This window comes from Choloepus didactylus, chromosome 4 (genome assembly GCF_015220235.1).
Source record: "Choloepus didactylus isolate mChoDid1 chromosome 4, mChoDid1.pri, whole genome shotgun sequence".
Taxonomy (NCBI): domain Eukaryota; kingdom Metazoa; phylum Chordata; class Mammalia; order Pilosa; family Megalonychidae; genus Choloepus; species Choloepus didactylus.
Genome location: NC_051310.1, coordinates 96,988,438 through 97,012,192, shown reverse-complemented (window position 1 = coordinate 97,012,192; position 23,755 = coordinate 96,988,438). Strand labels below are relative to the sequence as shown.

At 37.8% G+C, this 23,755-nt stretch overlaps 2 pseudogenes; one reads left to right on the top strand and one right to left on the bottom strand.

Moving 5' to 3' along the window:
- Positions 1–15,866: 15,866 nt before the first annotated feature.
- Positions 15,867–19,804, top strand: LOC119532744 (annotated as a pseudogene).
- Positions 19,805–22,910: 3,106 nt separating this feature from the next.
- On the bottom strand, positions 22,911–23,395 carry LOC119533282 (annotated as a pseudogene).
- Positions 23,396–23,755: the final 360 nt, after the last annotated feature.

The window sequence follows — 23,755 nt, the reverse complement described above, 5'->3', positions numbered from 1 at the left end:
TTTTCCATATGTCTGCAGCACTACCTACCGTGTTTATCTGTAAATATTTGAAAGTCTTCCTCATTTTTGAAGGACAATTTTGCCAGATATAGGATTCTTGGCTGGCAGTTTTTCTCCTTCAGTATCTTGAGTATAGCATACCACTGCCTTCTTGCCTCCATGGTTTCTGCTGAGAGAGCCGCACTTAGTTTTACCTAGCTTCCCTTGTATGTGATAGATTGCTCTACTCTTGCTGCTTTCAGAATTCTGTCTTTGTCTTTGACATTTGAAAATCTGATTAGTAAGTGTCTTGGTGTTGGTCTGTTTGGATCAATTCTGTTTGGGGTATACTGAGCTTCTTGAACTTGTAATATTATGTCTTTCATAAAGTTGGGAAATTTTCATTGATTATTTCCTCAATTATTCCTTCTGCCCTTTTTCCCATCTCTTCTCCTTTTGGGAAACCTATAACACATATATTTACATGCTTCATGTTGTCCTTCAGTTCCAGAGACCCTGCTCATATTTTTCCATTCTTTTCCCTATCTGTTCTTTTGTGTATAGGATTTCAGATGTCCTGTCTTCTAGTTTGCTGATTCTTTCTTCTGCCTCTCCAAGTCTGCTGTTGTATGCTTCCATTTTGTTTTTCATGTCTTCTATTGTGCTTTTCATTTCCACAAGTTCTGTCATTTGTTTTTTCAAGTTTATGAATTCTTCCTTATGGTCACCCAATGTCTTCTTTATATTTTCATCTCTTTTGTCATATCTTCTTTCAACTCATTGATTTGATTTAGAAGATTTGTTTGAATATCTTTAATTAGTTGTTTCCACTCCTGAATCTCAGTTGAGGTTTAGTTTATTCCTTTGACTGGGCAATATCTTCATGTTTCCTGGTGTGGCTCATGACTTTTTGCTGCCTAGCCATCTGATTTTCTTGATTAATTTTATTCTGGAGGTTGTTTTCTCTCTTTTGCCTAGGGCTTTCTTGTTGGTTGTCTTTGATCTCTATCTTTTCTTTGTTTCTCTTGCTGGCCAGTTGTCAGATTGGCTCTGACCCCCAGTGTTATCCCCAAAATCAGTTGCCCACTGTGGCCTTCCACAAAGATGGGAGTTAGGCACTGGGCAACCCAGCATTTTCACTGTGTGTGATAATACAAATCTGCTGGCTTCCAGTGGTGCTCTGATCTCTGCCAGCCAGCAAGACATGGGTTTGCTTTTGAATCCTGCTTTAACAGTTGGGTTTTCTCTTATTTCTCAGACAAAACAGGGCTGGGTTTCCATACAGGGTGTGTAGACCAGCTCCTGTGGTTCTAAGAAAGGGTATGGAGCAACTTTTAAAATGTATTTAAATTCCCTTGCACCTTCCAGACTGTCTAGCAGGTGGCACTGCCCAGTAACTCTATTGTCCTCTGAAGCTGCTTTGCATCTACACAGGTGAGCTGAAACTGCAGGATTCCTATGCCCTCACTTTGCAGGCCAAAATCTGGATCTATGTGGGGCTACCTCTGTGGCAGAGTACTCCCTCAGCTGACCCAGTACTCTAGCTGTCCATAAAGGCAAGGAGACAGCCACTGGCTGCTGCTTCCCTCAAGGGTTGGGGAAGGAATTTCAGACCCAGGGCTGGAAACGCAGCTTCTCTGTTCATGTTTTCTCAGTCTCTTTGTCCCTCACTGACTTGGGCCTTGAGATGTACTCCCCTGTCCTCTAAGTCTTCAAACAGTGAGGGGATGTCTCACTGCTGTGAGAGATTCTGTAGTCTGTGTCCATGGTGGGAGGGGTCCTGTCTGCTGATTCTGTGCCTTCCCCACACTGAGACTGAGTAAGGGGAAGAGGAGAGGACTGGCTGGTCTGGGACAAGATTCTAACCTGATATTTCTTCTCGTTCTTCAATTCAGCATTTGCAGGGTCCTTCTCCAGTCTATATCCTCCTGCAGAGTTTTAAACAATTCAGAATTGTCCTTTTTTGTTGTTGAATCTCTGGAGAGAAGTTTTCAGTAGCTTTTTATGTCTCCATGTTGATGATGTCCTGGCTGTTTGCTTTCTTGCACAAAATTCCCTAAAACTGTGGCAACTTTGTCCCCTTTGCAGAACTTCTCAACTGGTTCACAGGGGAATTACTTGCTATGCTCAATGCCATGTTCAGGTTTTGCTCAACCAATGCTGGTTAATGTTCCCATGCAAATTTGGATGTGACTCCAAGCCAAGCTACAGACTTAACAAAGTGCAGCCTATGGGAAGGGGACATTAGCCCTAATTTTCTAGATTCCTTCATTCAATAGGGATGTTTCTACTCTACAACCCACCCTTCAAGGTTCAACTCCAAAAAGACATCTTAGAGAAGACTTGGACAGGAATCTTATCCTTCTGTGCTTCTCTTTCCCCTGGGAAACAAAAAGGAAGAATGTTGTATATGTGTGTGTTTGTGTTTCCTCTTCCTATCTGCCCTAGTAGTTATCTTTAGAGTTATAAAATCAGACCAGTTATGTTAATGAAGGTTTAAACATTTAGAAAATACTTTCTCTCATGACAAAGCCAGGCCTTCAAAACTCTTTATCTTGCTATGGGCCCCAAAGTCCTATTCTTGGAATATTATTTGGCCATAAGAAAGAATGAAGTTCTGAGACATGCTGCAACATGGAATAACCTCGTAAACATTATGCTCAGTGAAGTAAGCAAGGCACACAAGGACAAATGTTGTATGATGTCAGTTAGATATCTAAAGATAGCAAATCCACAGAAACAGAAAGAACATTAGAGGTTAACAGAGGATGGGGGGTATGTTTGGTGGGTATGGAGTGTGTGTAAATAAAAAATATATCTATCTAGATAGATATATAGATATATCTATTTTGAATCTCATCTGATCACTTGAATATTTACTTCTCCTTTATCTTTCTGTAACAACACTAAACCTCCATAGAAAAGGAAGAAGTCACATACACGGAAACACGACAATTACAAGTACTTTAGTGTATTTTAAAATTGATACATAGATGGTATATCTTCCCATAACTCTATGAGCAGAAAAATCCAGAAGAATATATACCAAACTGTTAAAAATGCTTATACTTTTGGAATAGGAATAAGCATTGTTAACAGAAGAGTTGGAGGAACATTTGCTTTTAACTGCATTTAACTTTATATTATCTAAATTTTTAAAACAAAGAGTGTTTATGACTTAAAGTTAAATAATTATTTTAAATGTGAACATTTCATTTAATTTTTATCTTGTTCTCTGATTTCTGTTTTGGATTCATCATTGTTCCTTCCGTTGTTTTATGACTGTTTTTTCATAGTTTTCTTTGACTTGTCTTCTCATTCAGTATTTATTTCATTTGTCTTCTCCAGTGATTAATTCTTTACATTTAATTGCTTAAAATTCTTCACATGTTTTAACCTACTTGCTTTAAATTTTTAAAGTGATTGGAATGGAGTCACATCATCTGCTTATTTAACTTAAGCAGATCCAACTATGAAACTGGAGAAAGTAGCAGAGAACTCCTTTTATATTCTCACTTCTTTTCCCAAGAACTTTGCCTCAGTTGCCAAAAAAAAAAAATAATAATCTGAAATATACAGAAAAATGAAAGACAAAATTCATGTCTTTTGAACTTCAAGAGCCCAAATCCTGGTAATTTAATGGACTCAATTCCCCCCCCCCGCCCCCAGGGTAGTTTTGTCTCTACAGTTAAAAAGAAAAAAAATCACACCATTTGTGCTGATTTTAGACTCTCATCCCAGTATCTGAGGCACTACATTGTAGTTCTTAATTCTTCAGAAGCTGTATAAACACCTGTGTTCCTAATTTGGGGGGTGGGGTGGGGGGTGGTAAGCCTGACAAGTCACACGTTTAGGGAGGAAAGGACGACAAGAGCTGGAACCAATTTGCTAATGCTGCCATTGTGCAAAACACCAGAAATGGATTGGCTTTTATAAAGGGGTTTTATTTGGTTACAAAGTTACAGTTCTATAGCCATAAAAGTGTCCGAACCAAGGCATAAACATGAGTATACCTTTACTGGAGAAAGGCCATTGGTGTCCGGAAAACCTCTGTTAGCTCAGAAGGCATGTGGCTGGCTCCCAGGTTGTGTTTCTCTCTAGGCATCTGGGGGTGTTCTCTTAGGTTCTCCCAGGCAAACTCTGGACTAGCCAAAGGCTGCTTTCAAAGGCCATCTCTGAAATGTCTCTCTGAGCTGCAGCACTGAGCTCCTTCTGTCTGAGCTCTTATAGGGCTCCAGTGATTTAATTAAAACCCATGCTGAATGGGCAGGACCACACCTCCATGGAAATTTTCCAATCAAAGATATTACCCACAGTTGGGTGTGTCACATCTCCATGGAAACAACCTAATCCAAAGATTCCAACCTAATCAACACTAATACATCTGCCCCCACAAGACTGCACCAAAGAAAATGGCATTCTGGGAGACATAATACATCCAAACCAGCACATGGGCCTTTGCTCCTTGGCCTCTGTGGGGCTGACATTCTTCAAGGGCAGGTGGTGTGCATCCTGTTCATTGATGCTCCTCAGCACTCCCCTCCCCGAAAAATAGGAATTGTGCTGGCCTCTCTGCTCCTGTAATATCTCCTACATTCCTCTGATTTAGCACTAAAATATTGCATTACTGTTATATAGAGCTATGCCTCTGTCTTTCTGAGGCAGTGAGCCCATTCTTATATTATCTCTTAAATTTCAGTTCCAGGCAGTGCCTTGGATATTAGGAGCTTGGACAGTGTGCTCTGAATGAGGGAATTATATACAGAATAAATTAGTAAGTAAAAAAATTAATGACAGGAATTAAATACTGTGCTCTCTTTCATCAGGTCTATATGATGCAAATATCTTCACATTTTGACATCCTGGAAATCAGGAGGCATTTCACAATTGATGGTATGTTATAGTTTATTTGGCAGCATTTCTTATTTTTTAATGGCACAAATGATAATGGGGCACCTTCTAAGCAATTTCATCTTGGATTCAATGAAATACATGCTTTGGTATTAGATAATTGTTCTCAAATTAGTCCTTTGATAAATATGATTTGCACCGACCCATATTACATTTCCTTCTCAAGAAAAAGCAGCTAATTATTTGCATATTCAGATTTAGAACTGCATTTCTGAGAGTTGTAGCTTTTTTCTGATATGGGATTTCAATATCCTTCTTTAAAAATGAAAATACTTCTTTCTTGTTTATAAAATTAATCCATACTTGTTGCCAAACCCAAACCAATCAACCAAGCAAACAAATAAAACAACCAGAAAACCGAAAACACAAGTCTACCCATTTGGTTAACTTTTTTCCAGATCTGGGTATATGTATATATGTATGTGCCTGATGTTTTTAGCATTGCACTATATTGTACTATAAGGATAAACAATGCAGTGTTGTTTATAATAATGAAAAAATGTCAATGAACCAGTATCTGTCAATAGAGAGCGATTAAATAAATGATGGTACAATGGAAAATAATGGGGTGATTAAAAGTGATGATTTGGAGCTACATGTACTGAAATGAAATGATGTTTACCCCACATTACTTTTTGTTTTCATATAGTATCATTCATGTAAGTGATCTTTAGAGTGCTTGAGAGAGAAAGACAATGAAGGATAATGCTGAACAGAATTGGCTAATTTTGAGTCACTTGCAAGTAGCTAGAAAAATTGAGTAGGAAGAAGGCTACTTACTTTAAAATGAATAATGAAGTGCAAAAATAAATTTGTTTCAGTAAAGATCAAAAGTGTGTAGGCAGGAAATTTTGGTTTGGATCACAAGGTTAATAATACTAATAAAAATTAGCAGCATTGACTACTTTAATGGTTTAGCATGACACTAAGTGTATGTATTACTGCTTTAAATTCTCACAGCACTTCTATTTTATCTCTATTTTATGGATGGGCAACTGGGCACTCTCTTCTGTACATCAGTGATTCCCAGTGAGGGTGGGATCAGAAGTAGGACTCTGGAATGTGAACCGTGCATGTTTATCAAAGGGGAGTCTTGATGTAAGGAAGCTTGAAAGGCGTAACTAAAGAAACAACCCTATGAGGAATGGAGGAGCAGAGATGTGAGGCTGTTTTTCTCAAGGCAAGGATGAAAGTGCAAGAATAAGCAAGATTGCCTTTGGTAAATGGAAATAAATGAAGTCAATGCTGAGTTCCTTTTATGCTGCAATTAAAAACAAGCATATCTCCTAAACTCAGCTTGGATATCCAGCATCTGAGATTAAAAATTGGGTGCCATTTGAAGCTATTAAAATAATACTGTGGAAGAGTTCAAACCCACACTCGGCTGTTCACCACCCTGGGACCTTGTCAAACTCATGCAAATTTTCAATTTTCCATCTATGCCTCTTAAGATCTGCTTCTTGGGGGGAGGAGTGCTAGAAGGGTTAAAAGATCTTGTGTGCCCAGCACCCAGCTCCATGCCTGACCCTTAAAGATTCCTATAATCCTGTATTTTAATGAAGACATTTACAAAGATCTATTGAAACATCTCATTTTAAAGAGTTATCCTATAAAGAGCATGTTAGTTAGATAAACCATACTAGTTACACGTTTTTTGTTCCTGTTGTGTATCAAAGACTGATGGAGCTGTGATGTCTCTCACTGATACTGTGCCTTTATCAATTTCTATTTCTAAAAATATTTCTACATTACATATTTCATAACATTTTATTTTGTCCATAAATGTTTATGACTGCCTTCTCTTTGTTATTTTTGTGTCTTTGGCTCTTGATTGCCACTCTACTTGTGTGTGTGTGTGTGCGCACATGCGTGCGGGGGGTGTTTACTAGTTATATCGCCTATTGTTTTCCTTTTTAAATAATCCATGATTTTGCTTTAAGAATGCCTGTTTTAAAACTACATAGTTCAAATTTGTTTCCTTGTCCAATTTGAGATTCTTTGTCATTTAACAAAGAATTTTGAAATCTACACATCAATGATCGAAATTGATAAGCTTGGTTATTTTTAATATTTGCTGGTTTCGGTGCTTCATTACTGCATCTTTTGTTTTTGCTCCTTGCTATGTGGATTATACTTTCTTTCTTTTCAACTCTTTAATTTTGAAAACTATATCTGATTTTTATTCTCTAACTTGTTACTAAAAGCAGCCATTTGGAGAATAAAACAAAACTTTAAGTTTTATTTTTCTAGTTGTCATTGATAAGAATAAAACCATCTATTGGCTAATTACTGGGTGAAATAAGAAATGTAGTTCAATTTTCTACCCTTCAGTTTTATTGTTTTTAGTTATAATTTAAGAGTTTATCTGATGTTAGATTGCCCAGGTTCAAATTTAAACACTGCTACTAACTATTTGCCCTGTGAATAGTTAAGCAAGTTACTTAACCACTTTTTGTCTCATTTCATCCATCTGCAAAACATTAAAAAGTATAGTACTTATCTCATGAAGTTATTGTCAAGATTAAATGAGATAATGCATGTTTTATCCTCTAAATACCTTACCTGGCATATTGCAAGTACTCATTATTATGTTATGATTTGTGACTTTCAAGAATTATGTACATTCTTTTCAAGAGTTTTCAAATTAATTTTAACAACAATTACTTAAACAACTCCATGTATAATTGATTTAAATGCCCCAGCCTGTTCATAGAAAAAGGTTGGAACCACCACAATATGTCACATAGGGCTGAGCAATTCTGTTTTTTGTTTTTAGTACCTATTGCTAAAGAAGTGGCAAAATGAACACTGTCACACACTGCAGGGAGGATTATAAATGGGCACCAAAGCAAAATGACAATGGTGTCAAGAGTCTTAAAATTTTTGTAATTTTTATTTCAGTAAATCTAAAATGTATCCTAAGCAAATGATAATCTTTAAAACAGATCAGTATGCAAGGAATTCAGTGCAGTTTTATTCACAATAGTAACCTAATAAAAATAATACAAGTGAGCAACAGTAGGGTAATATTAAATATAGTAAAAAATTGCTATATGGGTATCTAATAGGGCCGTTTGAAGCCATTAAATTAATATTGCAGAAGAATACTTAACGACATGAAATAGAATGCACTAAGTGAAAATAGCAGAATAAGAAGGGTATGTGTGGGATGGTTTCTTTTTAAATAAAAATTATATATGAATATATGTACATATGTATATACTTATATATATTCATAGTCATAGAAAAAGACTGGCTAAAAAGTTATAAGTGGTGGCTGTATTTGGATCCTGAAATTACAGGAGGTTTAATTTTAAAAGAATATTTTTATTATGAAAATTTAAACAAACAATAGTACAGAGAGTAGAATAAATGATCCCCAAAGGGCCCACCACCTAGTTTCAACATTTATTCCCTCTTGGTCAATTTAGTTTCATCTATGTTCTATAAAGTCCCCCACCCACCAGTGGTTTATTTTGAAGCAGACAGAGGCATCGTATGTTTTTGTTTTTAACATTTCAATATGCAACTTTAAAGGTAAGGAGTCTTAAAAAACTAGCCACACTGCTGCTATCTTACTAATATAATTATCAAGAGTTACTTAATATCATCAATATCCAAGGTTCAATATTTTCAATTTTCTCACTAATATATATCTTTTTTAGTTTATTCAAATCAGGATCCAAACAAGTTCTGCAAATGGCATTTGATTGATACATCATTTCAGTGTATCTTACTCTATAGTAATTTCCACCCTCCTCTCATTTTTCGCTAGTAATTTATTTCCTGGAGAAATTGGGTTGTTCATCCTGTAGAATGTGCTGTTTTCTGGATTTTGCTGCTTTCATCCCCCTTTTATGCATAGTATGTTTCAGTGCTCTCTGTATTTTCTGAAACTTGTAGTTAGAACTAAAGGATTTGATTCAGTTCTAATTTTTTTGGTAAGAATACTTCCCTTCGGGATCATTGTCTAGTCCCATTATTCCCTTAGGGGTTACAAACAGGTGCTATTCTCTCTACATTTATTGGCTGAAATAATTCTATAAAGAAAAACATTCCCTCATCAACTATTTGGTTGCTCTTAGGTACAGTCTGTATAGCAAAGGCAGGATAAATGCTAAGTCTTTCTTTTATTTACCCAGTTTCAGAATAATGAGTAAGTTCTCTAATGTCCTCCAAAGGTCACTAGTACTTTTTTTAATTGAAAGGGTAGACAATTGTATTAATGTCCAAGCAGTCTTTCTTTATTAAAAGCTAATTTATTGAGATGAAACGCACATAAAATTAATCATTTTAAAGTGAACAGCTCAGTATTATTTAGTACATTCTCAATGCTGTGCAACCATCACCTCTATCTAGTTCCAAAACATTTCCATCACTTACAAGGGGAACCTCTTACCCATTAAGCAGTTTCTCTCCCTGTCCCCTAAACCCAGTTCTGGGGAACCACCAATCTGCATCCTGTCTCCACGGATTTATCTATTGTACATAATACACATAAATAGAATCATGTAATAAGTGATGATTGTGTCTGGCTTCTTTCACATAGCATGACATGGAGATTCCAATACACTTTTTTTTTTTTCATTTTTATTGAGATTGTTCAGATACCATACAATTATCCAAAGATCCAAAGTGTACAATCACTTGCCCCTGGGTACCCTCATACAGCTGTGCATCCATCACACTTAATTTTTGTTCAATTTTTAGAAACTTTTCATTACTCCAGACAAGAAATAAAGTGAAAGATGAAAAAAGAAAAAAAAGAAAAGGAAACTCTAATCCTCCCCTATCCCTAACCAACCCCCCTCAATTGTTGGCTCGTAGTATTGATATAGTACATTTGTTACTGTTTTTGAAAAAATGTTGAAATACTGCTAACTGTAGTATATAGTTTGTAATAGGTATATAGTTCTTCCCTATATGCCCCTCTATTATTAACTTCTAATTGTATTGTCATACTTTTGTTCTGGTTCATGGAAGTGATTTCTAGTATTTGTACAGTTGATCATGGACATTGCCCACCATTGGATTCAGTTTTATACATTCCCATCTTTTGACCTCCAACTTTCCTTCTGGTGACATATATGACTCTGAGCTTCCCCTTTCCACCTCATTCACACGCCATTTGGTGCTGTTAGTTATTCTCACATCTTGCTACCAACACCCCTGTTCATTTCCAAACATTTAAGTTCATCCTAATTGAACATTCTGCTCATACTAAGCAACCACTCCCCATTCTTAAGCCTCATCCTATATCTTGGTACCTTATATTTCATGTCTATGAGTTTACATATTATAATTAGTTCCTATCAGTGAGACCCTGCAATAATTGTCCTAATGTGTCTGGCTTATTTCACTCAGTATATTGCCCTCGAGGTTTTGTCATCAACCCATTTTTTTTTTTTAATATGGTTTTGTTCACTCACCATACATTCCATCCCAAGTAAATAATCGATGGTTTTCTGCATGGTCATACATTTATGTGTTCACCACCTTCACCACTATCTATATAAGAGCATCTACATTTCTTCCACAAGGCAGGAGGGAGAGTCAAAGAAGGTAGAGAGGCAAAAGAAAGAGGAAAAAAAAAGACAGCTAGGAAGCAGCAAAAGGAAAAATAACCTTAAATCAAAGTAGAATAAAGAATCAGACAATACCACCAATGTCAAGTGTCTAACATGCCTCCCCTATCCCCCCCTCTTATCTGCATTCACCTTGGTATATCACCTTTGTTACATTAAAAGAAGCATAATACAATGATTCTATTAGTTACAGTCTCTAGTTTATGCTGATTGCATCCCTCCCCCAATGCCTCCCCATTTTTAACACCTTGCAAGGTTGACATTTGCTTGTTCTCCCTCATAAAAGAACATATTTGTACATTTTATCACAATTGTTGGATACTCTAGATTTCACCAAGTTACACAGTCCCAGTCGTTATCTTTCCTCCTTTCTTGTGGTATCTCACATGCTCCCCACCTTCCTCTCTCAACCGTATTCATAGTTACCTTTGTTCAGTGTACTTACATTGGTGTGCTACCATCTCCCAAAATTGTTCCAAACCACACACTCCTGTTTTCTATCACCGTGTAGTGCTCCCTTTAGTATTTCCTGTAGGACAGGTGTCTTGTTCACAAAGTCTCTCATTGTCTGTTTGTCAGAAAACATTTTGAGCTCTCCCTCATATTTGAAGGACAGCTTTGCTGGATACAGGATTCTTGGTTGGTGGTTTTTCTCTTTCAGTATCTTAAATATATCACACCACTTCCTTCTTGCCTCCATGGTTTCTGCTGAGAGATCCGCACATAGTCTTATTAAGCTTCCTTTGTATGTAATGGATTGCTTTTCTCTTGCTGCTTTCAGGATTCTCTCTTTGTCTTTGACATTTGATAATCTGATTATTAAGTGTCTTGGCGTAGGCCTCTTCATATCTCTTCTGTTTGGAGTACACTGCGCTTCTTGGGTCTGTAATTTTATGTCTTTCCTAAGAGATGGGAAATTTTCATTAATTATTTCCTCTATTATTGCTTCTTCCCCCTTTCCCTTCTCTTCTCCTTCTGGGACACCAATGATACGTACATTATTGTACTTTGTTTCATCCTTGAGTTCCCGGAGATGTTGCTCATATTTTTTCATTCTTTTCTCCATCTGCTCCTTTGCGTGTAGGCTTTCAGGTGTTTTGTTCTCCAGTTCCTGAGTGTTTTCTTCTGCCTCTTGAGATCTGCTGTTGTATGTTTCCATTGTGTCTTTCATCTCTTGTGTTGTGCCTTTCATTTCCATAGATTCTACTAGTTGTTTTTTTGAACTTTTGATTTCTGCCGTATACATGTCCAGTGCTTCCTTTACAGCCTCTATCTCTTTTGCAATATCTTCTCTAAACTTTTTGAATTGATTTAGCATTAGTTGTTTAAATTCCTGTATCTCAGTTGAAGTGTATGTTTGTTCCTTTGACTGGGCCATAACTTTGTTTTTCTTAGTGTAGGTTGTAATTTTTCTGTTGTCTAGGCATGGTTTCCTTGGTTATCCAAATCAGGTTTTCCCAGAACAGAACAGGCTCAGGTCCCAGAGGGAAGAAATACTCAGTATCTGGTTTCCCTGAGGATGTGTCTTAGAAAATTGCTCCACCCTTTGATGCCTCGGGTCACTGTGCTTTTCTGCCCAGCAGGTGATGCCTGTTAGCCTATAATTCTTGACTGGTATGAGGAGGTGTGGCCGTGTTCCCCCAGGCTCTGGGGTCTGGTTCTGAATGGAAAGGGTCCCACCCCTTTCCTCCTAGAGAAGACAGAGCCCCCAGGTGGAGGTCATTAGCATTTCAATGGTCTTGCTCTCTGCTCGTGCTGTCTCCACCCTTCTCTGCTTCACAGCCCTGGAAACTGACAATGACTGGGGCTTTCTCCACTGAGCCAAAAAAGAAACAGATAGTCCCCTTCAGACCCAGTCCAAGGCGACCCTCCGGCTCTCCCAGGTCAGTCGTCACCCAAAGCCTCTGTCTGTTTTTTGGGGCTGCGTACCTGCAGTGAGCAGTTCACACTCGCTACTTAAAACCCCAGTTGGAGCTCAGCTGAGCTATATTCGCTTGCCGGGAGAGAGCTTCTCTGTGGCACCACAAGGCTTTGCAGCTTGGGCTATGGGGGAGGGGGTCTCACGACTTGGATCCGCAGGTTTTACTTACAGATTTTATGCTGTGTTCTCGGGCATTCCTCCCAATTCAGGTTGGTGTATGATGAGTGGATGGTCTCGTTTGTCCCCCCGCAGTTATTCTGGATTATTTACTAGTTGTTTCTGGTTTTTTGTAGTTGTTTCAGGGGGACTACTCAGCTTCCACTCCTCTCTATGCCGCCATCTTGCCCCTTGTCCAATACACTTTTAAAGCATTATTATGCTCTCATTGATTTAAATACCTTTGGTGTGTTTCAATCCTTTATAGTTATTATTACTGCTGTTGCTCAAATTTTCCCAGCCTTGCCTGGTAAGAGATACTTCAAGTTGGCTTCTGAGTTTTTTATAACCTGGACTTGTTTTCTGGGAGTGTTGTGAGAGTGTCAGAGAAAATGCCAAAGGAACAGACAAGGGCGAGGTCATTTATGCCATGATTAGCCATTGTGATATCATTCCGAGGGTGATGGGAAGCCACAGAAGGGATTTGATCAAGGGATGTCTCATGGGGGAAGAATGGACTTGCAGATGGATTGTGCAGTAGTCCAGAGGAAAGGCTGCTGGTGTGACTGTAGCCCCGGATTGGCAAAGGACAGATCTAGAGATGTTCTTCTGGCACCCTCAGTGCACTAATCCTCATGTATCCTTTTTTCTAGACTCTGGTTCCCATCTTCAAATGGCTAACCAAAGGGGGTTTGGCTGCAAATCCTGGATCCATGGGCTTTTTGGTCTCTGCTGGACCTCAGAAACACTAGGGATGTTAAGACCGCAAGAGCTAGACACAGCAGCTCCCACAAAACTGTACAGTTTGGACAAAGACAGGGTGAACTTTTATTCGCTTCCTCCACATCTTCTATCAAAGTGGAAACTTGAAAGTTGCACAACATGGTCCTTTATCAATCATTACTTGGGGCAGTGCTACTCAAAGTGGGGTCCCCCCAGTAGCTATTTGTCAATGGTTTGTGATGACCTCAATATAGGAACTGAGAGTAAGTGTTTAGAAACTTTTATATCAATCTGACAGAGTAATTTTATGTCTATTTAATCTAAAATTTTAAATATGGGGCTTATATTTTGTATTTTTAAAATTTCATTTGCTAATAGTTCATTATTATATTTTCCAAAAGTATTTGTCAACAATGGATTGGGAAAAAGAGTCTAAGAACTGTCAGTACAGGAAATGTTCTACTATTTCCTGTCTGCCCTGAAGTGCGAGCTCATGGTTAATTGTACCTGGTGACTTCAAATACTCATTTGGAAGTCATTTGGTAAGAAATCCACATTATAAAGCAGGTTATGTTGGCAAATAATAGACAAAATGTAACAGCAATTATCTTTGCAATGTAGAATGCATTTACAGCCATCATTAAATAGTTCTGTGTTTTAGATTACAAACATGAAATTGCAGAAGAGGAAAATGCCACACGTGTGATGTCCTGATTATATCCATTCCACTGATGCTATTTAACCTGCTTGTTTTTTTTTAAGCAGGCATGGAAAATGGATGTCATTAGCATAAATTATGTATGCAGATGAAAATGTGCATTCACTCTCTGTAATAGTCATTATGAATCTGATACACCCTTGCCTAAGTTTCTAAGAAATACATGTGGTAGAAACATAATCAAGGTCCCTTTTTGTTAGCCTCCAGGAGCCAGAGCTAAGCAAGGTTGGTGGTTTTGCTGCTTTCTCATGAAAGGTCTTTATATGGTAAGTCTTCCTTGCTAATAAAGTTTAATGTTCAGATTAACAGGATGGGAGCTTTACTGGCTCCAGAAAAATCTAAGAAGATTCCTGACAGTGATGATATAGAGCCCTCAGACGGACTCTGATGGACAAATTCTATTTGAGGCAACCACTGTTTAACTTTGCTCAAATTTCTTCTTGTTGAATATATTCAACGATATACAGATGGTGAAGACTCAGGTTAAGAAGTGGGCACATAGCACATTCTGATTTTCTTACTCACCAATGAGAGAAAATGCATTTGAGAGATTTTAATCTCCCAGAAATTAACTTTTTACAACTATTTGAAGCTTGAATTTATCTTTGGAATTAAACGTGACAATGTTTCTAAGGTTTGCTGGATATTGTATTCTCCCCAGAAAAGGCACAGCACGGGAGTCCTTCAGCAGGAGACGGTCTCCTGCCAAGTGATTTTCCAAACATCTCTTAAAGGGACACCAGATCCCCTGGTCAGTGCTACATGCTCTCTTCTTATTTAGTGAGGATTACATGATACCTAAAAAGTTTACACCTCTATTAAATATCTTGATAAAAAATCAAAGAGGTAGCTTTATTTCGCATAAACTAGTTGAGCGTCTGGTTTTTGTTTCTTTACACTTTCCAACTCCCTTTTCTGTGCTTATGGTACTGTCTGAAGTAGATGCATATGGGGCTGCAGTTATGAAAACACTTTCACATGCATTATCTCATTGAATCACGCAGTGACTTAGAATTTCAGATTGGATATTTCTTAAAAAGGGCCAGATACCTGGTTGAAAGTGACTTAAAAGAGGCTTAAAAATAAGAAATTGTATTGGCTTGCCTATCAGATGGGTTGGGCTTTAGGAATGATATGAACAGAGCTCCATTTATCTCTGCTGCTCACAGCACCCTCCTCTATGTCCAGGGCTTCACTTCCCTGCTTGCCCCACCGCAGCTGCCTGCAGTGCATGAGGCACCTTCTTTTTTCAGCCCAGCAGAGGCAGAGAGATGAGCCTCTCATCCCTCTCGAGAATGAAGGGCTTTCCCAGAAAATTATCTGCCAGAATTGGGTCACTTACTTACTCATTCCCAAACAAATCACTGGAAAGATGGGTGGAGTTACCACAAATGTCTTTGACAAACATTTTTTAAAAACATTTTATTTGACCCAAAGCCTACACAAGTAAGAAACACACACATATACTGACCATGCCATACTTACCCTTACCATGTTACAAACGATGATATATTCTTTTCTTCTTTCTTATTCTATTCAATCTTAATTGATTTTAGATGAATTATGATCACCCATTTCAGCCTTACAACCCCATTTTTTTCATTATTAGAGAAGTTGTGGGTTTACAGAACAATCATGCATAAAAAATACAAGACTCCCATATACCACTCTATTATTAACACCTTGCATTTGTGTAAAATATTTGTTATAATTGATGAAAGCACATATTTATAATTGTACTATTAACTATAGTTCATGGTTTAACTTAGGGTTCATTGTTTGTGTAGTGCAGTTCCATGGGTTTTAAAAAGTTTTTTTTTCTGTACAATGCCATTTTTCAAATGTGATTTTTGTTTGTAAATAGATACCGAAAATGTCCAAGAGTCAGTAGGTTAGAGGTCCGTAAGTAGATTTATATTTGAGAATCAACAACGTAGTGGTAACTGAAGCCACAGGAATGGGTTACTCATCAAAAGTACATAGAGAGGGAGGATCCAAGATGGTGGCATAGAGAGGAGTGGAAGCTAAGTAGTCCCCCTGGAACAACTACAAAAAACCAGAAACAACTAGTAAATAATCCGGAAAAATTGCAGGGGGACAAACGTGACCGTCCACTCATCATACACTAACCAGAATTAGGAGGAATGCCCGACAACACAGCATAAAATCTGTAAGTAAGAACTGTGGATCCAAACCGGGAGACCCCTCCCCAACAGCCTGAGCTACAAAGCCTTGTGGTGCCAGAGAGAAGCTCTCTCCCAGCAAACGAATATAGCTCAGCTGAGCTCCAACTGAGGTTTTAATTAGCGAGTGTGAACTGCTCACTACGAGGTACAAATCCCCAACAGGTAGACAGAGGCTTTGGGTGATCACCAACCTTGGAGAGCCGGAGGGTCGCCTCAGACTAGCTCTGTTCCTTTTTCAACTCAGTGGAGAAAGCCTCAGCCATTTTCAGTCCCCAGTTCTGTGACACAGACAAGGGTATAGCACAGGCAGAGAGAGATCATTGAAATGCTAATGACCTCCCCCTAGGGTGTCTATCTTCTTTAAGAGGAAAGAGGTGGGGCCCTCCTACCTGCCTTTCATTCAGAACTTACACCAGTCAAGAATTATAGGCTAACAGGCGCCACCTGCTGGGCAGAAAAGCACAGTGGCCGGAGGCATCAGAGGGTGTGCCAATTTTCTAACACACACCCTCAGGGAAACCGGATACTGAATATTTCTTCCTTCTGGGACCTTAGCCCATTCTGGTCTGGGGAGGCCTGATTGGGGTAACCAAGGAGACCATGCCTAGACAACAGAAAACACCACCTACCCAAGAAAAATGAGGTTATGGCCCGGTCAGGGGAACAAACTTGCACTTCAACTGTGATGCAGGAATTCAAAAAGTTTAGGGAAGATACGGCAAAAGAGATGAACCGTATAATGAAAACACAGGACGTACATAAAGTAGAAATTGAAAGTTCAAAAAACCAACTGGCGGAATCTATGGAAATGAAAGGCGCAACACAAGAGATGAAAGACACATGGAAACATACAACAGCGTATCTCAAGAGGCAGAAGAAAACACTCAGGAACTGGAGAACAAGGCACCTGAAAGCCTACACGCAAAAGAACAGATAGAGAAAAGAATGGAAAAATACGAGCATCGTCTCCGGAAACTTAAAGACAGAACGAAAAGCAAGAATTTACGTGTCATTGGTGTCCCAGAAGGATAAGAGAAGGGAAAAGGGGCAGAAGCAATAATAGAGGAAATAATCAATGAAAATTTCCCGTCTCTTATGAAAGACATAAAATTATGGATCCAAGAAGCTCAGCATACCCCAAACAGAATAGATCTGAATAGGCCTATGCCAAGACACTTAATAATCAGATCAAAAATCAGAGATAAGGAGAGAATCCTGAAAGCAGCAAGAGAGAAATAATCTATCACATGCAAAGGAAGCTTGATAAGACTATGTGTGGATTTCTCAATAGAAACCATGAAGGTAAGAAGGAAGTGGGGTGATATATTTAAGATTCTGAAAGAGAAAAACCACCAACCAAGAATCCTATATCCGGCAAAACTATCCTTCAGATATGAGGGAAAGCTTAAAATATTCTCAAACAGACAATGACTGAGTTTGTGAACAAGAAACCTGTTCTACAGGAAACACTAAAGGAAGCACTGCAGACAGAAAGGAAAAGACAGGAGTGAGAGGTTTGGAAAACAATTTTGAGAGATAGTAGCACAGCAATGTGAATACACTGAACAAAGGTGACTGTGAATATGGTTGAAAGAGGAAGGCTGGGATCATGTGGGACACCAGAACAAAAGATGAATGGTAAAGACTGGGACTGTATAACTCAGGGATACCTAGGGCGCTCAACAACTGTAATAAAAGTTACAAATATGTTTTTACATGAGGTAGAACAAATGAATGTCAACATTGCAAGGTGTTAAAAATAGGGTGGGATTGGGGGGAAAATACAATCAATGCAAACTAGAGGCTAGAATTAACAGAAACATTGTATTATGCTTCCTTTAATGTAACAAAAGCAATATACCAAAGCTAAATGTATTTGGGGGGGGGGGTGGATAGGGGAAGGGTATGGGACTCCAGGCATTGGTGATGTTGTCTGACTTTCTGTTCTACTTTAGGTTAATGCTATCTTTCCTTTTGTCACCTTCTAGCTATCAAGTTTTTTTGCTTGTTTGTTTGTTTGTTTTTCTCTCTTTCTCTTGGCTTTTTCTTTTGCCTCTCTGCCTTCTTTGACTCTTCCTCTGTCTTTGTGGAAGAAATGTCCTTATATAGAGAGTGGCGATGGTGCTCAATACATAAATATGTGACTATACGGGGAACCAATTGTTTACTTAGGATGGAATGTATAGTGTTTGAACAAAACCATCTTAAAAGAAATGGGTGGATGAAGAAACCTTGAGGGCACTATACTGAGTGAAATAACAGACACATAAAAGCAAATATTGCAGGGTCTCACTGATATGAACTAATTATAATATGTAAACTCATAGACATGAAATATTTCATGTCTATTTAGAATGAGGCTAAAGAATGAGAAGCGGTTGCTTATTATGAGCAGAATGTTCAACTAGGGTGAACTTAAATATTTGGAAATGGACATGGGTGATAGTAGCATGTAATGAGAATAACTGACAGTACTAAAAGTTGTGTGAAGGTGGTGGAAAGGGTAAGCTCTGAGTCACACATGTCACTGGAAGGAAAGTTGGAGGTTAAAAGATGGGAATGTATAAAACAGTGAATCTTGTGGTGGACAATGTTAGTGATTAACTAACATTGTATAAATATTAGAAATCTCTCATGAACTAGAACAAATGTCTGACACTATAACTAGAAGTTAACAATAGAGAGGCATAGAGGAAAAAAATACATACCTATTGCAAACTATATACTACAGTTAGTAGTATTTTAACATTCTTTCATCAACAGTAACAAATGTACTATATGAAACTATGACTCATTAATGGAAGGGGTTGGTTAGGAGTATGGGAGGATTTGAGTTTTCTTTTTTTGTGTGTCTTTATGTCTTTTCTGGAGTAATGAAAATGTTCTAAAAATTGAAAAAAAAATTGTGGTGATGGATGCACAGATGGTACCATGGGCAACCGATTGTACACTTTGGATCTTTGGATAGTTGTATGGTATCTGAACAATCTCAATAAAAAATAAATTAAAAAAATAAAAAAAGAAGTACATAGAGAGCTCTTTCGGCTTGGAGGGTGCAACTTTCTTCGGTCCTGCAGCGTCCGGGTTCATCCGACAACAGCCGCCTCCACCACGCCGCCCAACCTTGACCACAACGGAATCAATCGTGTACCTGAGGTGCACCGGTGGGGGAGTCGGTGCCACGTCCGCCCTAGATCAGCCTTCTCAGTCTGTCTCCAAAAAAGGTTCATGATGGCATTGCCAAGGCAACTGGTGGCTGGAAAGGTCTAAGGATTGCGGTGAAACTGACCATTCAGAACAGACAGGCCCTGATTGAAGTGGTTCCTTCTGCCTCTGTCCTGATCATCAAAGCCCTTAAGGAACCACCCAGAGACAGGAAGAAGCAGAAAAACATTAAGCACAGTGGGAATACCACTTTTGATGAGATTGTCAACGTGGCCCGACCAATGCAGCACCGATCATTGGCGAGAGAACTCTCTGGAACCATTAAAGAGATTCTGGGTCCTGCCCAGTCTGTGGGCTGCGATGTGGATGGCAGCCATCCTCCTGACATCATAGATGACATCAGCATGGTGCAGCAGAATGCCCAGCTAGTCAAGAACTTCAAAGGAAAATATTTCAGTAAAAAAATCATTTGACAGCCAGTTAAAAAAAAAAAAAAGTACATAGATAATAAATAAGATTGAAAAACTTTAAGAGTATATTATATACAACTCTTTAGCATTATGCTTGAAAATAATGGAAATGCAGGATTTGCTTTAAAAAAAAACAAACTCAAGAAGAGGTAGAAAAATTAAATAACAATAAAAGGGATTGGAAATAAAATTAAATATTTACTATTTCATCTGAAAAAGGCATCAGATCCAAATAGCTTTATAGTTGAGTTACATATAATTTTTAAAGAACCAGTAATTCCAATATTATTTAAATTATTCTGAGTCACAGAAAAATATAGAAAACTCCTAAATTTATTTCCTGGTGTTAAATAACAACCTTACAAATGAAATACAAAAAAGGCTAGCAAATCTATTGCATTGAAGAGTAATAAAACATGAGAAACTAGGATTTCTCCCTGTAATAAAAGAGATGATATGATATTGGGAAATCTATTAATGTAATTTACTAAATCAATTCATTAAAAAGGAAAAGCCCACATGGTTTTATCAACAGATGCCACAAAAGGCATTTAAAACCTGTTTATCAAAATGCAACCAAAAACAAAATATTAAATGGCTGAACACCAAGCTATTTCCATTAGAATCAATTAAGAATTGGAAAAGGATGCGTCTCATCATCATTATAATTCAATAATATTTTGTAGGATTTAGCTAATACAATAGGCAGGAAAATGAAACCATTGTATAAATATTGGAAGAAAAAAATTGTCTCTATTTTGAGGAGATATAATTGTATACATAGAAAACTCAAAGGACTAGTTAAAAATTTACCAGCATTAATGCAGCTAAATAATCATTTGCTTTCACTTATTCTTGCAATATTACAAGCTAAAAATAAATACAGAAATTCATCATGTTCACAATAATGAAAATTATGAGATATTTAAAATAATTCTAAAAAGTATCACGCCTATAAGATGAAAATGAAAAATTCTTATTAAAAACATTTATTGAAGGGAAGAAGACCAAAGCAAATGGACACATACCATGTTCTTGATTGTGAAGATTTGTAATCTATCAATTCTCATAAAATTAATTTATAAATATTATATAATTCCAATTTGTGCTGGTTTGAATGTATTATGTCCCCCAGAACGCCGTTATCTTTGATGCAATCTTGTGTGGGCAGACATATTAGTGTTGATTAGATTTTGGAATCCTTGGGTGTTTCCATGGAGATGCGCCCCACCCAACTGTAGATGATAACTCTGAGTAGATAATTTCCATGGAGGTGTGGCCCCGCCCATTCACCACGGACCTTGATGAGTTTACTGGAGCACTATGTAAGCTCAGACAGAAGGAGCAAGCTTGCTACAGCCAAGAAGGACACTTTGAAGAATGCACAGAAGCTGAGAAGGGAGCTGCAGATGAGAGACAGTTTGAAGATGGCCGTTGAAAGCAGACCCTTGCTCTGGAGAATCTAAGAGAGGACAAACACCCCAAGTGCAATTGAGGGTGACATTTTTGAGGAACTGCAGCCTAGAGAGGAACATCCTGGGAGAAAGACATTTTGAAACCAGAACTTTGGAGCAGATGCCAGCCATGTGCCTTCCCACCTAACAGAGGTTTTCTGGACACCATTGGCCATCCTCCAGTGAAGGTACCCGATTGCTCATGTGTTACCTTGGACACTTTATGGCCTTAAGACTGTAACTGTGTAACCAAATAAACCCCCTTTTATAAAAGCCAATCCATCTCTGGTGTTTTGCATTCCAACAGCATTAGCAAACCAGAACACAATTAGAAACACATATTATAGTTTTTAAGGAAGAAATGTCATAAATGTTTAGAAAGGAAAAAAGAAAAGAATTTAAATAGATTATTTACCATATCAGGTACAAAGTATGAGTCATTAGTATTGACATAGTATGGTTTGGGCATAGGAATAGAAAAAAACTTAATGAACTAGAATAGAAAGTCCAGAAGAATATCACAGCACACAGCAAAGGTGAAGTTTTATTTAACAGAGGAAAGTGTATGTTAATATTCAATAATAGTGGCACAATTCACTATTCATCTGAAAAAAAAAAAAAAAAGATGTGGATCCTTACCTCATAACGTATAAAAAATTGATTCCAAATAGTTTAAAATTTAAATGTAAAACAACAAAAGCAAACATTCTATAACCAAGCAGTTGGGGGAACCATTTAATTAATACAGGAAACCTAACTTCTTTCAAGAAAAATATAGCCCCATTCAAAAATACACACAAAATACATTTTTTTGCACCACAAAAGATATCATAAAAACAAAAGGCAGTGAGAGGAATGCCTTCTTAACCAAAAGAGGGAAAAGAAATGAAACAAAATAAAGTTTCAGTGGCTAAGAGGTTTCAAATAGAGTCAAGAGGTCATTCTGGAGGTTATTCTGCTTATTACATAGATATTCCTTTTTTTTAAGTTTCTACTGTGGTAGAATAGCTGGAAAGAAATACCCTAATCTGTTGAACTGTAATCCAGTAGACCTGATTCTTCATGAGGAATGTATAACTATATAGCTTTTGTCTTGGGACCCTGTGATTGTGAAAACCTTGTGACTGACATTCCCTGGATCCGGTGTATGGGAAGATGAATAATAAAGACAAAAATATCTAAATAATAGGGGAGGATAAGGGATATGGGATGTTTTGGATGTTCTTTTTTCTTTATTTTGGAGTAATGAAAATATTCTAAAATTGATTGTGGCAATAAATGCACAACTATATGATGATACTGTGAGCCACTGATTTTTATACTTTGGATGGATTATGATGTGTGAATATGTCTCAATAAAAGTGCATTAAAATTTTGAATATATTCATGTGTCTGCTAAATTTCACACAAAAAGGATAATAATAGAAGGAAAAATATAGGTAGGAAGTGTAATTGATGTAGCAGTTAGGATAATTTCTGCTGCGAATATTAGAATATCCCCAGAAATGGCTAAATGCATCTTTCTCTTTTTTTAAAAAAGTGAATAGCAGATACTTTATTCCTAAATACATGGTTTCAATGACAGTAGTAATAAATTCACTCAAACAGGAGGCAGCAATCAAGTCAAGAGAAAAAACGCTTGCTAATCATCAGAAAATCTGTGGCCATTGAGGTTGTCACATAGAAATCCAAAATCACTCGGAGGTCAAATCTTAGAGAAGATACATCTTATTAATACAGAATTGGTCCATTGCATCTGGAATTTGTAGAATTCTGTAGATTATCACCTTCTAAACAAACATGACCCACTGACACATGGCTTTTTATTTAAGAAATCTGATGGACTATTGGTGAAGATCTTGCCCCCTTCCAAACCAATTACTGTTTTACAAATATTTGCTTTTGGATCACATGGGCTTTTTGCAACCACAGTGTCAGTTCTTTGGCTACCATAAAAATGTTGACTAAGATTTTCTGAAAAGTCAATATCTCAATTTTGAAATGTAGGCTCCGTTGATGGTCCGGAACACAGGACACCACCACCAACATATTCAAAAGCACAGTACAGCTATACTGGGTAATACAGCCAACAAGTCAAAAAGTTTTTCCCGGGACACCAGGAAGCATCCTTCTATGTATACTCTGCCACCGTTGGCCATAGATCTGTTTTACAATAAATTCAATTTTTAGGGGAGCTGCAGGGCCTCCAGGAAAACACACCTAAAGCTTTTCTCAATGCCTGTGTAGGTGCCAGGATTCCTCTGGCCCCAAAGAACCCCAAATGACCCTCACCAGGACTCAGGTAGGCCTTTCTCTGCATATCTCTTTTTATCAGTCTTTTGGAGGGGCAGATCTTTCACAGAAGGCTACCCCCCACCCCCACCCCAAACTTTCCCTTGTATCTCACTGGGCTGATTTGGGCAACTGGCCACCTCCACACCAGTCTCTAGAAAATGGGAGTCAGGCTGCCATGACCAGGTTATGGCC